Genomic DNA, 14089 nt, shown 5'->3' with positions numbered 1-14089 from the left:
GTGTTGCATCAACTTTCTGGGCCCCCATTCCTTCATCTTTTAAAGAAGGAAAATAATAATTGTACCTGTGTAAAGGATTGCTTATGAGGATTAAATGATATTCGTGTGAAACACCTAGAACATGAATATGAGCTATTATTGTTATCCATCTCTGTATTTCTTCAGGTGTTAGGCAAGGGAACTGCTGGAAACAAATTTTTAATTAAAGGCAAAAATTATGCTTTCTCATGTTTCTAATCCAAATCCACCCAAATGTGTACACCTAATACCAGAAGGAAGCTGCCTGACCGGGGCCACTTCCTTCTCTCATTCCCCTCCCCAGAATTTAATCGCTTGTCACTCTAACATCAAGGGGGCTTTGCATTTATGATGACAATGATTATTATCCATTAAATTTCATTAAATCTGAGGCAGTTTGTGGGCTGGGCTGTAACTAGCCACTCTGTTTCAGGGAAAGCTGAAAAAAACCTGTACCAAAAGAATATCTCTTTTGAAATGTCTAATTTAGAGGTTAGGAAAGCTCCAGAGAAGTGAGGGGTTTTTTCACAGAATTATGTAAGGCTTTATATTTAATGACTTTCTGATGTCTGAGCTGGGGGGCGGGGGTGGGAAATAGGCCCTTTATAAATATCAAATCATGTTGTTATCTATGGAGAGTATGCCAGTTGGTTACATAGAGCCAAATTCTGTTCAGTTTGATAATTACTGAATTTGACATTCATAGAGGTTCTTTTTTAATTCTGGAAATAAGAAATCCAAAAACTCATTAAATTATGAACTGTTTCAGTCCTGTTATCCCTATATAATCACCCCATGGACTACCCTGCCACAGCAAGTCTTTGGGAGAGCTCCTGGTGTTTAGAATGTCAAAACAGGGATTCAACTAATATAAAAGCCACCACTGTGTGGTTTTAAAAAATGAAATACCTGATTTAGGGTTATAGTTGATTCAAAGGAAAGATATGGTTACTCATGCTCAGCACAGAACCTTCTATCCAACAAATCCACACTACTGTTCAAAGAGAAGAGGAAGAGCAAAAGAAACCTGTTTAAGAGTATTTGAGAGCAGGAGAATTGGCCACAACATCTGTCTCTTTCTTTTGAATAGTAATAGTAATAATTCATTTACTTAGCCATATTGCCATTTCTTCCTTAGCCACATTAAGGGACATCTAATTATTTCTCACAAAATAGGAGCTTCTAATGAAACCATTATTATTCAACACATTTAGTAACAATAAAGGTCTAGAGAATACGTAGATATTCTTAGTCTTTAGAAACCCTGTCTTCATGCCCTGCTTGAAATATTCCTGCGCTAACGAATGTAACAAGCATGGTGGAGAAAAAGTACTTGGGACGGGGAGTCAGAATTCTGTGACTTAGAGCTACAAACTTGGGCAAGTCATCTGGCAGTGAAATGCTGGGCAGTCACATGGTCTCAAAATATCATCTCACAAGGCATGCCTTCATTACAAAGGGGAAAGATACCTACATAATGGAGAAATTTATTAGACACCACCTTAACCTAATGATCAAACTTCCTCGTCGTAATGAGCAAACTGACATTATGTGACCTCATCCCATGCCTATCGCAGACATCATGAATGGTTCTTAGCACGCTTTCCCATGAAGCCAGGGCACAGCCTCATAATCTTTTTTTTTTTTTTAAGATTTTATTTATTTATTCATGACAGACAGAGGCAGAGACACAGGCAGAGGGAGAAGCAGGCTCCATGCTGGGAACCCGATGTGGGACTCGATCCCGGGTCTCCAGGATCACACCCCAAGCTGAAGGTGGCACTAAACCACTGAGCCACCGGGGCTGCCCACAGCCTCATAATCTTTCTCAGGACTGATGGCATCCTCCTAGAGAAGGAGTTTGAGAACCTAACGGTGCTGATATCATCCCACTTTGGCCTGCAAGTAACAAACACAGCATAAAGTATGCCCCTTCTATAGTCATGAGGGCCTCTGGGACATCTCCCAGGGGACTCTGAGGTCCTCACTAGACGAAGGATTGTAGATCCGAGGGCTTTACAGACAGTACAGTCAAGATGGCTTTACCAACTGGGAGAAAAGAAATTGTGTGTGCATGTGTGTGTGTGTGTGTGTGTTTAAGCCCAAAGCAAAAAAAAAAACAAAACAAAACAAAAAACCCGAAAAACAAACAAACAAAAAAAGTGGGCTGCCAAGTGAGATACAATCTATCTAATATCACGGATTTTTTGTAGCAACTGTTATCATTTTTGAGGCCCCTTTGCTGATTAGGATCACGTTCTCATATCCTACGGAAAGAAGCTTTGCTATGGGACCAGTGGGCTCTGCTCAGTCCAGTCAGGTTTCAAATTTGTCCTCCAAGATTAAAGCTTAGAGCTTACATATTTGAATACTCCCATTGGTGACAACTGTACACCTTTAAGGCCGAATTTGTGCTTTGACGTCACTTTTCCCATCTAACAACCTGGTTTCTACTTGTTACGTCTCCAGTTCAGCTCCTTATCTGTTTCCTTTATACCATTTACCCAACTGGCAAGTCTTTTCTTTAATTTGTTAGCAGGTTATTATGGGGGTGGTTTTGGTCTGTCTTTCCAATTACATCAGCTCCAGCAGAGCAAGGACAATTTCCAACTTGTGCATCATGGAATCCTCAGCAAACTAACACAGAGCCTGGCACACGGGGCAGTCAGTGGCTATTTATAGACTAAATGAGTCAATAAGTGAATGAATAACTGAATAGATCTGATTTTTTTTAATATTCCAAGTTATTTTGAGTTAAGTCTATGGAGGAGAAAAATAAGTAATCAACCTTCTGTGACACGGCTAAAAATTGAGATGAAACACTAAATGGTTCTATGTGATTCACAACCCCTACCCTTGCTTATAAAGGCAACTCTAAAATAAAAAGCTCCAAAATGCTCTGAGCTATAGTGTCTTTGCTAGAATAAGTATGTCTCCCAGTGTGACTCCTTGAAGGATAATACTAATTTGAATGTATAAATTGTGTCATTTTTTTTTAGTTGTGTCTGTTTTTAAAGCAAGTTTTATTCATTGCCTCAGAGTCCTGCATGCCCCAAATATCTTACATAACACATGGAGAGGAATGTTCTCACTATAACCCTTACTTTAGAAAACTCTCTGGTTGTCAGCTGAAGCCCATGAACAAAGTGTTCTTTCAGTGCTGAGCAGGACCACAGCTGAATAGCAGATCAGATTAACCAATGCCACCATAGCTGTAATGACATCCTGAGAAACACGAGAGTCCGCACTGAGAGAACGAAGATCAATATTTAGTTTCTTATATTCCTTCTGGGTGTTCCATCACTTTTATGGCCCCCTGTCCTTCCACTTCCCTCACTTCTAACTCCATTTTGCTCTTCTGGGAAAAATGAAAAGGTCAGACTAGAAGTAGTAGTAATAAAAATATAAAAGTACTTTCAACAAAATGCAAGGTTTAGGTCACAATACTTGTGCTTTGTTAACACCAAGGTTTGCCTTCTTTTTCTAAATACGTTTTTTGCTGATCTATTTTCATACCTTTCAATCTATTTTTAGTACAGATAAGATGGACTTTACTCTTTATTAACAATCAGGTGAAAGGAAGAAGCAAAAGTTATTACCTAATTATTTTATATCCATTTTATTCACTGAACCCCGCAATCCTAAGCATTGCAATTAAACTCTAGGTCTCAACCATTCCCAGATTACACACTGCTGCCAAAGTTCCAACTCACACAATACACCAACCTCCTAACTTTCACACATTTAATTTTTTACATGGGCTGAAAACATTCTTTTATTGAAAAACTATATCCAGACATATAAAAACAATATATGTCATATTATATTATATTATAATATATTATAAACACCTTTCATTTATGTGACTTTACATAGTGTAATCCATGAACAGAGCTGCAAACACATCTTTAAGAGAAATAACACTGCACTCATTCATATCCAATGCCACCAATCTTATAAACATCTGGCATGAGTGTTTAGATAGTGTTAATTTAATTTTTTAATAAAATGTAAAAGTTAAGACTAGTTTTGGAAGAATAAAGTTAAACCATCCACCAAAACATTTGCGTTTGAGCTGATGGTGCAGTTGGGAGGGTTGCTGGTGGCTCATGTCATGTGACATAATATCATGTGTCTGGTCCTGGTCACCATTCACCTTTCCTGTTTCGAACACATGAAATAGTTCTGAGACTCAATTTCCAACGGAGGAGGGGGTTTCCCCCCACATCAACAAACAATTCTCAGACAACTTGCTGGTGTCTAAGAATCCAGTTCAGTCCTGACACTACGTACCCAGAGATAGCATCAGATTCCACAAGTGAGAAGTTCAGTCTCATAAGACCACCCTTTCCCCCACCTCAGATGTAGTCATGAGCCCAAGTTGTCACCTGTGCTTTTGATTGACTGGCTATAAATCAGAGGTTCCCATGACCACTTTCTTGGGTTCAATTAATTCGATAGCGTGGCTCACAGAACTCAGATATGTGTTTTTAATAATGTTTATTATAAGAGGACATAATTCAGGAACAGCCAAATGGAAGAGACGCATAGATCAAAGTAGGGGGGAAGGAGGCGGAGCCTCCGCACCCTCTCCAGGGACACCACTCTCTCAGCACCTCCATGTGTTCACCAATCCAGAAGCTCTCCAAACCCAGTTCTTCTGGGTTTTTATGGAGGCTTCATTATATAGGCATTAATGAAATCATTGGCCATTGGGGAATTGATTCAACCTCCAGCCCCTCTTTCATCCCAGGTCAGAAGGGACTTTAAATTCTAACTCTCTAATCATGTGGTTGGCTCAGATGGCAACCAGCCTCCATCTTTAGGTAAGATCCAGAAATCACATCATTAACCTAACAAGACACCTTTGTTGTTCTCATCACTTAGGAAATTCTAGGGGTTTTAGAAACTGTGAGCTAGAAACCACAGACAAAGACTAAATGTATATGACAAATATATTTTGGTCAAGTATATATATTTCTTATAAATCACAAGATTACACAACACTTTCACTAACATCACCAAGAGGCTACCAGGGTGAAAATGGAAGTTATCTGCCAAACATAATATGTTGAATGAATGATCAATACCACCTGAGTGAGTCCACAACCAGAGGATGATGAGACAGGGCCAACCAGATTTTCAAAAGACCTGAGTAGCACATAGCACTAAGTGTGACAGGACCTCCCATCCCACATTCCCGTGGCAGATGTAGTGGAGAGCTGTAGTGGAGAGATGCAGTGGAGAGCATGGAGAATGGCAGAGCTAATGGTTGCAACCTACTGCCTTCTGCAACTCAGTCAGACATCACCAGTGGACCTTGTTGTCTAGGTGGTAAATAATTATTTTTATGCCTTCATTATTTTCTACAAACTTATCATTTGTGGAAATAAATTCCCTGGTCATAATGATGAGATAAACAAAAATGATGACTTTTTCAACCTACTGGAGCATATTTCATTTTTTTCCTGATGACACAATTCATTTTTATGTTTTTAAATTACTCACTTCTCAAGAGCCTAACCTCTCAAGAGTCCTGTTAAGCAAGAGATGATAGGATAACTTGCCTGAGGTGCTCTGTCACAAGATTTCCTCTCCACCTCTTTCCATAATGCCCTGTCCCCACACACCAATCCAGCCTGTCTATCTCTGAGGGCCTTGGATCTCCAAAATGATTCTTTTTTTTTTTTTTTTAATAACCTCATACAAAGAGACCAGCCATGTGAAGGGTCCAGCCTCATGCAAAAATGAGAAGTTGAAATGTTCCTTTGTTTCTATCCTATCAGTCCCCTCTGGCATCTCTCTCCTCTTGTTTCTAACCTATCAGTCCCCTCTGGCATCTCTCTCCTCTAACATTCCATCAAGGAGGAGGAACAGGCAGAGGGAGGTGATCCTGGGGTTGGAGGGAACATAGGAACCTTTGTGAGATCATCTCTTTCTTTGGGCCTCAAACTACCTCTTCAGAGTCTTCCAAAACTTTCCATTGGCAGGAGGAGTCAGACAGCTGAGTGGAGCCAGAAGGTGGTCCCACTGGCTTAATGATTTGTTATCCAATTTGTGCTTGAAAATTAATTTATTGGTTTGCAGTTTCACCTGATTGTGAATTGTCAATTAATATTTAACAAGACTTTTAATTCCATTAGAGTATTTCATATTTAACCATCCTTTAAAAGAATGTGTTTTATCTTCTCCAGTTTACCACACACTCAGCTCTTTCCATTTCAGAGCATATTAGTTAGGGTAACACTAATGCTATACTAGATAACTATCAAAAGGTCAACGTGTTAGCACAATATACTAGGCAGCCTTTGCTAGGTTATTCTTCCGTGACAAACAATCGCCAAATCAACAGCAAAGGCTTATTTTTCGCTTTGTTGACTATGTGTTAGTTGCAGCTCTGCCCCATATGTCTTCTTCATCTGGAACCCAGACTGAAGCCTCCAGCCTGAAGAAACGGCCTCTATGTGACACATGCTGTTCTCAGGGCAGGACAAAGAATAATGGTGGAGTCATGCCGCAACTCTTGACGCTTCTGCTCACATGTGGTCTATATCAATTCTGCTGACGTTTCACAAGCCAAAGCAAGTCATAGGGCCAAGTCCAATATCAATGAGCAGGAAGCACACCTTTTCTCCGGGGAGACTTGCCACCATAGACCCCTGCCCTAGAGCAGCAGATAGTTGGGAGCAATAAAATCTATCAAACAATAGAATTCTGTTTCTCACTCACATAACAGTTCAGTACAAGTGTTCCTGGTTTGTAGGCAGCTTTCCTCCTTGTGATCATTCAGACTCAGGCTATTTCCATCATGTGATTCCACCATCTGTATCCAGCCAGCAGATGGGGAAGAAAGAATGAGAAGGAGCTCCACTCACTTTTTAAAAGCCTGGCCCTAGAGGAGATACATATCCCTTCTGTCACATTTATTGATGACCACCCGGATGCAAGGAGCTAGAGAGATGGGGCATGCTGAAAAATGTAGCTTCTGTCTGAAAGGCCACCTCCCACAACAACTTCACTAAGGAAGGAAGAGGATGAATTTTTGGTGATCTCTTAACCATTTCTGCCACCCAAAATTTCAAGCTCCCTATCCTGGGCATGCTTGAGCTTTATTTCTAGACCCACGTATGCTGAAATTGGAATAGCCAGAAAGTATTCAGGATCTCATGGTTTGGTTTTATTTTTGTTGTTGTTGTTACTAATATAGATCTTACTCAAATAACAAAGCACCAGCGACTTAGAAAACTGCTGTGTTCCTTGTCTAAGATAGATGTTTATCCTATCTATCATGTTCCAAAGACCAGTATAGAATTTTATGTTTTGATAGTTCAGAAGGAAAACATTAGCAATGATTTTCACAGGTTGCCTACTGATTTTCCATCGTCAATTCAGGGTAACAGAACCACTAACATAGTTGTGTTTTTCTCCAAACCCCTGAATTTGCACATGCTATCCCTCAGTTGCTTACCTACCCAAGTGAAAAGAACAATGGATTGGCTGTTTACAAGACTGAGTAGGAAGAGAGACCTCACCAAAATGGGGATGCAAATATATAGACTAAAATTGAAAATTGGCCTCAGTGACCACAAATAGCTTGCTAAAGTAGTTGCTTCTGCAATCGATAACCTCTTTATTACTAAATCCCCCCTCTCCCTCCCCCTCCCGACCACTGCCACTCACTCCCTACTGGGCCCTCTACACCATCCTTCTCCAAACCTAAAGGTTACCCCGGATGTACAAGATATTGGCCCAAAGTTCTTTGCACCCATAGCCCAGGGCTCCCAGAGAACTTTGTTTTTACCTCTTTAACAGCATAGTCACATTCTGTCTTGTATCTTAGTGGTTTGTATACAGCCCTTCCACCTCCTTCTAGATAATAAACGCAGGGTCCATGCCATGTTTGCCTTCCTGTTCCCCACAACACTTATCTGGCACATAATCAATCCTTAATATTTATAATTGATGTGAATTAGGTCAAATTACAGACCCAAATTAACTAATCCAGGCCCAAACCTGCAACTGAGGCCACATTCAGATGGTGCTTCCACTAAGTTAGCTGTTGTGTTGGATGCCCATGTTACGTTGCTGGGTTGAGTGCCTTCAGGCTGCTAATTCCCTTCTCACATACCCTCCACTTCTGTCTTCTTTTTTAACGAAGATGCTGATGTCACTGAATCTTGCCTCTACAGCATCATGTGCTAAGAAGAGGAACCTGAGAAGGAAAGGGAAATCTTTGTCTAGGCCTCACCCTTAGCTTCCTTTTTTCCCTTCTTGGTTTCCATTCTGGTCATGTGATAAACATAGGGAAATGTTTTGGAGTTCTCACTGTAAGGCTTCTGAAAATGTAGAGAAGCCTCCTAAAACTCTGGGCCTCCTTTGTGGTCTCTCCTTACCCTTACCTTCAGAAGCCAGAAAGGTCATCCTGTTTCCTTCAGTTCTTTAGAAAATTGGAATCTAAACCTAGACAAACCTTTCAAAACTTCTGTGAGACTTTACATATCTCACTAGTATCAGTGAAGAAACCAGAATCCAACGTTACAACAAAGGAATAAGAAGAAGGCACCATGGGAAGCAGCAATGATGTGATGGAAAGAACCATCAAGGCAAGAATGAGAGGAACTTGGGTCTGATCTCTAGTTCCTTTCCTTTTCATCTGGCTGACCCTGGACAAACCAGTTTATCCCTCTGGATCTCACACCTCTAACAAGCTCTTTAGGGTACTTCTAACAGTCCTTTTGGAGCTAGGAAGTAGGAGTCACTAATTAGGCAGGTGATGACCATTGTACTGGACCCGCCATCTCCAGTCTACCAGAAGTGTGGTTTTCAACCCAACCATCTGCCATATGCTTTTTTTTGCATGTTGGCTGCCAACCCATCACCTGGGCTACATGTAAAATCTTATCCAGTGATTTAAGTGACATTTCTCCCATTTTCCATTTAGAAGAAGCATAAAAATATACATCCCATCCCAATAAAACAGATTTTCTTTTTTTTTTTTTTTTTAATGTGACTAGTGGAACAATACTTTCCCAGCACCACCACCTGATAATATCTCTCCAGCTGTTTGGATGGAACGATAACAAGACCTAAACTTCCCTTTTCTGTGTTGAGCTCAGTAAAATAAATAATGGTCCCAAGTTAAAAAAAAGCTTTAATTTCTGAGTTCTAGTTGGAGCAGGGGGTTCTGTTGCTTGGCAAGATGTTCTAGTGAGCTTCTCACAGTAGGAGTTAGGGCATTATCTGGCAACAGGAGAAAGGAACTGAAAGTGTTCTGCATAAAAAATGTAAAATTCTATCTCCCTTGCGGGCACAGGGATTTGGACATATACATTGTATTTAGAAGAGAAAGGGGGGGGCAGTTCTTGCTCTTAGTTTGAATTTAGGCTATTCAGTCTCTGAGAATTTTTGCACCTGCACTTATGCATGTGTTTGTGGTGTGTGTGTGTGTGTGCGCGCGCGTGTGCGCATTATGGGGAAGAGGGATGGAAAGGAGAGATGCTCTCCTATTCACCCACCCAGAGCCTGCAGGGAGAAAAGGAAATGTCTACACACCCAGCAGTGAAGAAACTGGAGAGAGAGCCTTTTAGGAGGGCTAGGGCCTGCTATTGGCTGTCCTATTAAAGTTCCAATAGGGCTGTTCTTAACTGAGTGACTCAGACCTTGGGAAATGCTGTAGTGGCATCATTAGACTACCTGGTCAGGCAAAAGGAAGCATCTGGTAGTGAGTTCAAATCAAATTTCCCCCTTTGGCAGAGTTTCACCCCTGAGGCCAGGTGGTAGAGAACTAAGAAGGAAAACATAGGGTTATCACTTTCTTAGGTGGATTTAATGTTTTCTCTTTCCATCTCACACTTTTTAGACTTGAGGAAGAGAAATGGGAATGGGTTTTCCTCAAAAGAGGAAAAGCAGGCTGGAAATACTAGGAAAATGGAAGAATGAGCCCCTCTCAGAGAAAAGAGACAAGAGAGTCTTTGAAACCCTAGGGCAAGGTGAAGAACTAAACTGTGTCTGCAAAGAAAACTTAGTTTAAATTGTTTCAGTGACTTTACCTTACTCTGCTAGAACATGCATATTCCACAGGAGTGGTATCACCCCAAGGGGGCAAAACTGGTCCTTGGTGGATATAAAATTTTGGTGTAAAATCTTAGATACTACAGTGGTTTGTAGCCATTCAAAAGGCTTCGACAAATAAACAGATGTACAGTGTATTGTAGTGGTTCAATTTCATGGGCAGGGATGAGGGATGGTACGGGGTGCAGGGAGAAGAAAAAAAGGTCAAAAAAGTCTCCTTAGGGGATGATAATGAAAAAACTCTAAGGAATCGACTACTAGGACAATCACACTTCCCTTCAGTTTCGTATCATCCTCTTCTGTTTGTAAATTCCCTCTAGTCACTTCTATGCTTCCATTAAAAAACACACAAGTCTTGTATTAAGAGGGAGTGTGGGGGAAGTTAGGCCCCTTTCACATGGACCCCCAGCAGGGCCCACATAGAGGGAACAGCTGGAGGCCAGGGATCCCACTGGGCACATGCAGGGATAGAAGCATTGGCCCAAGGCAAAGATAAAGGCTTGGGGGGTGGGGAGCGGTGAGAAAATGTTATGGGGCAATTCAGGAGCTTACAGGAGGCCAATTTCCTTTGTGGTTTTCAAAGTATGGTCCCAAGATGGGCAACATCAGCATTCATTGGCAACTTGGTTAGAGATGCAAATTCTCGGTCCTACTCTAGACCCATGAATCAGAAACTCTGGAGGTTGGGCCCAGCCATCTGCTTTAACAAGCCCTCTACATGCGTCTAAAGTGAGTCAAATCTGAGAGCCCCTAAGCTAGGCAGGTGGCCCAAGGGAGTGGGGAGCCCACTGTCCTTTGGGTGATAGAAGGAAGTACAAAGTGGAGGGCTCAGGAAATGAAAATATTCTACTCTCTAGTTTTTAGTCATCTTTAAAATCTTTCATTCAGATCTGCTTAATATAAACATTGCTCATATTCACAGGCAAAGAAAACAACTTTGCAGTCATATTTGCTGATAAAAAATGGAAGGAGGTCTACACTTAGGTAGCTAATTAAAGCCACCTAAGTAATCAAGGCAGGCAAGTCAAGTCAAGAACAAAAAATCTCAGACGTGGCTGGTTCTGCTATCTTCACTGATCACCTAAATCGAATAATCAGCAATCACTTCTTTATTTTTTTACTATGTAGATATTGATTAGGTATTCATAATCTATAGCAGAAAGATTAAGTTATTTGCTCAGATACCTACACAGGAAACTAGGTTGCCTATACAGGATCACACTATCACTGATGGGCACAATCCAACCTCCAAGATTCTGATTCTAAACTTGCAAAGTATCAAGTTCAATTTTCTCTTTCCCTTTTAATTCTTTCCTTCTCTCCAAACTATAGCAATTTAATGTATAACTTTAATTTGTCCTATATAACTTTAATTTGTCCTATTTATGAAATATTCATAATATTTGTCCTGAAAAACATATTGCTTTTTTTTTTTTTATAAGAGGTAAACTAACGTTGAACGCAAACAATCTGGTAACAACTCCGATTAAGCACATTCTGCTCCTTAGGCCACTGCATATTCTATGAGCTTGCAAAACCCCATATTAAAACCCAGGTTCCCAGTAACACTTTTTCTCAGGGTTAACTTCCACCAGAGACCTACTAATCACAGACTAATTATAGAAGAAACCCTAAAGAATAATGACTTTTAGTCACTCCAGCATTAGACCCTCCCCCAGGTTACACTATGAAGGTAGACTCCAGTGAAGACACACCAAAGATTTTTTTTTCCTGACCCAAACTAGTTCAGTCTATAAGAATGTTTGCTGTGGGATTGATGTTTAGGATATAATAATTATGCCTCCATGTTATTCCTGGTTTATATCTGAAATGACCTTGTATCAAGTGTTTTGATTCCCATGGTAAGGAGATAGTGAAGATTAACCTAGAAGGTTATTATTGACTTGCCCCCTCACTCCACGGTTCAAATTTACATTTAAACCCCAAGATTTCTTCTTTACATTGTTATTCCCCTTTCTCCTACTGGCCCAGGCCACATACCACTTTTACAATAACGTCTCCCCTGTGTTTCTCAAAGACTTGTCCTGGCCTAGATCACACACTGAATTTCAGATCTGTGTAGTTACTTGAAAGCTCACAGCATCTCTCTTCTCATGGGCTTTTAATCAGATCCTGTTGTACATCTCTACAGAGATCTGCCTCAAGCCGGCCCTCATTCCCGAACCCCAGATGCAGACTGATCAAGGACCTAATGAGAATATATTCCTGCAAAAGAACCCCTCTTGAGATGTGCACTGTTTCTTTTGTGAAGTTCTTTAATTGCCTTTTTTAAGCAAGTGAGAGTGAGTCACTAAATGTTCTGTTATCAGATGAGTACAGATGTAAAGAAAGCCTCTTTTTTCCATTCTTTTTTGTTATTTGTAACATGGAATTAGCCAAATAATTCACACTTAATGGCAGGTGTAATGCTCCTTTAAGCATTACATTTCTTAAGGACATTTCTTAAAGATCACCAACCTTAAGGCGTACCTGATTCTATTCAAACTCTGAAGTGATACCCAGTGAAACCTCCATGCTCCCAAATAGCTGCCTTGGTATAAACCGTAGATAAACAAGTCAAACCATATCAAAAAACCAAACCTGAGCTACAGATAATAAGAGCTAATATTTATTGACCTTTTTAATTTTTGGGGTTTTTGGGTTTATTTATTTATATTTTTTTTGGCCAGGTATAGACCTATATGTTTTTCATGTATCAATTTCTACTTCTTAACAACCTGATGATGTAGGTGCTGTCATTACCCCCACTTTACAAATGAAGACTGTGAAGCCCAGAAAGGTTAACTTACACAAGGTCACACTGCTGGTGGGTGGCTGAGCCAGCTCACAAGAGCTCTCACAGGCAGCTTGTAAAGATTTCCCCCTCCCTCACTCTTACTTCACTGCCTCCCACTAGCCCTCCTTCCCACACCCACCCTGTGATTTTTATACTGTGGGGTTAGCCTGGAGCCCTGGTTTCCTCCAAGCTCCTTTGTCTCCCCGAATCCTGTGTTCCTGGTATCCACATCCCTCCCCTGGCTGGAGTCACACAGAAAGTCTGAACAGATGACACACATTGGTCATGCCTCCTCCCTTTGGGGACTAATTTCATGCTGTGCTTAGTGATGCATACAAGAGCATTATCTCCTGCTGCAAGCAACAGCCCCTAGGGTATAGTGTATACTCTGCCCATAACTAAACTTGGGGGAAACTGAGGCACACCAACAGTGCAGGAGCAACTTAATTCCTCAAATGCTTGGCAGATGAGGTATGGAGAAGGTGGGTATATTTGGACTTATGTTTCAGTCTGGTGGCTCATCTACCACACTGCCCCTCCCCTCCCGCCTTTCTCCTCTGAGGACCTCTTGGTGGGGAGTTGCCTAGCCCACACTCAAGGCAAAGCAGACTGGCAGAGGACTGCCAGGGCACCACACACTATTTCTATTAAAGGCAAGTGGCTTGCTCCTTCCTCTTTCCCCTTATATGAGTACCCAGTGGATATAGGGTATCTGACCTGTGTGCCCAACCTCAAGGACCCTGCAGTATTAACTATCATTGTTAACAAAGCCTACAGGATAAAAAAGCAAAGAGCCTGTCCATGAATAGAAAACATACTGTCCTCCTCTGCTCCCCACCCCACCAAGTATTTGTCAAAAGCAGCTGGAGGCAGCAATTGTTCTATTCAACATTTGTCCACTTGAGACCATCTTGGGGTCTGCTTTAACTCTGCCAGCATCCAAATCCATAGAGAGTTTTAGGATGGGTCAATAGTAGAACAGGCTTATCTTTGCCACACATGACTTGGGCCCTATTGAGGTTATGATCCAAAACCTATTTGAGCAATGTTTACTGTAACATCCAGGAGTTTTAAAGCCTATGTAGGAAGAGCTTTAATGGTAAGATGAAGCATGAAGCCAGGCTCCTGGCATGGCTGACCTGTGGCATAAATAATTTCTCTTCATTCCACGGGCAACACAGATTTATGGCATCTGCCAGGTGC

General features: G+C 41.1%; 1 long non-coding RNA gene across 2 annotated transcripts in view; it reads right to left on the bottom strand.

Moving 5' to 3' along the window:
* The window catches only part of LOC129511424 (uncharacterized), a 95808-nt gene that overhangs the window by 41991 nt on the left and 39728 nt on the right, over positions 1-14089 (bottom strand). The gene's annotated exons all lie outside the window — the stretch shown is intronic.

Source organism: Nyctereutes procyonoides, unplaced genomic scaffold (assembly GCF_905146905.1).
Source record: "Nyctereutes procyonoides isolate TBG_1078 unplaced genomic scaffold, NYPRO_anot_genome, whole genome shotgun sequence".
Lineage (NCBI taxonomy): Eukaryota > Metazoa > Chordata > Mammalia > Carnivora > Canidae > Nyctereutes > Nyctereutes procyonoides.
Note: the sequence above shows the minus strand (reverse complement) of the source record. Positions and strands in the feature narration are given on the sequence as shown.